General features: G+C 39.3%; 1 protein-coding gene across 1 annotated transcript in view; it reads left to right on the top strand.

The window, feature by feature from the left end:
• The window catches only part of ca4a (carbonic anhydrase IV a), an 8358-nt gene that overhangs the window by 3395 nt on the left and 3739 nt on the right, over window positions 1-1224 (top strand). The window lies entirely within an intron of this gene.

The following is a 1224-nucleotide window of genomic DNA, read 5'->3' as shown; positions in this document are numbered from 1 at the left end:
ACAACAATTTTAAAAACAACAGACAAAGCCAGAAATGTTAGTGTAGTCATGGACTCAGACCTGAACTTTAACAGCCACATTAAGACAATAACAAAGTCAGCCTACTATCACCTTAAGAATGTATCAAGGGTTAAAGGACTTATGTGTCAACAGGACTTGGAAAAACTGGTCCATGCTTTCATCTTCAGTAGACTTGACTACTGTAACGGGGTCTTTACAGGTCTCCCTAAAAAATCAATCAGACAGCTGCAGCTGATTCAGAACGCTGCTGCTCGAGTCCTCACTAAGACCAAGAGACTGGATCACATCACTCCAGTTCTGAAGTCTTTACACTGGCTTCCTGTGTCTCAAAGAATTGATTTCAAAGTACTCTTGCTAGTTTATAAATCCCTTAACTGTTTTGGTTTTAGGTGTCCTAATGTTTCTATTTTGTTTTTAACTGTCTATTCATGTGTTTTATTGGTTTTTAATGCTTATGATTTTTAACTGTTTGTACTTGTGTTTTATCTGTTTAACTGATTTTATGTAAAGCACTTTGAATTGCCCTGTTGCTGAAATGTGCTCTACAAATAAAGCTGCCTTGCCTTGCCTTGCCTTACCAACATGGCAAAAAATCAAACTTTAGCCGCTTTTTCCAATCGCAGGGATTTTTGCATATACGTTCCTGTAACTACTTGGTCGGAAACAGGCCTCGCTCCAGTGGAGCAACAGAGCGGGAAACCCTCCCTGTATTTTTCAATGGCATGTGTGTTTTTCATAAATATTTGATTTGCGAGATAGCTGCAGATATTTGTCTCCCAGCACAGGGTGGAAACATGCAAACAAATTGTGAAATATTAATACATCCTCAGATAACCATGTAAGAATGGGACCTCGCTGATGCAAAAGATTGGCTCGGTTTGTCCGGATAACACGGAAAGATAAAGCACAAACAACGTTTTTTTGTGAATAGGAAGACAATTCCTGTGTATTGGGGGGGTTTGTATGGCAAGGAATAACAGCTGACTTCAGCCAATAGGAGGACAATTTACTGTTTACAGTAAGGGAAAAAAACTATTAATAAAAGGACCCATTTGTAAATACATCTAGTTAAATCTAGCTGGACATTTTTCAGTGTGGAGAAACATCCCATTTTGCCCTCACAATAGGCTGAGCTTGTTTGTGTCACGCAGAGGTTAACAATGCAAGCTGTGTGTGTGTGTGTCTGTGTGTGTGTGTGTGTGT

The sequence above is a fragment of the Etheostoma spectabile genome, chromosome 13, assembly GCF_008692095.1.
Source record: "Etheostoma spectabile isolate EspeVRDwgs_2016 chromosome 13, UIUC_Espe_1.0, whole genome shotgun sequence".
NCBI classification, from domain to species: Eukaryota; Metazoa; Chordata; class Actinopteri; order Perciformes; family Percidae; genus Etheostoma; species Etheostoma spectabile.
This window is presented reverse-complemented; position numbering and strand designations above follow the sequence as displayed.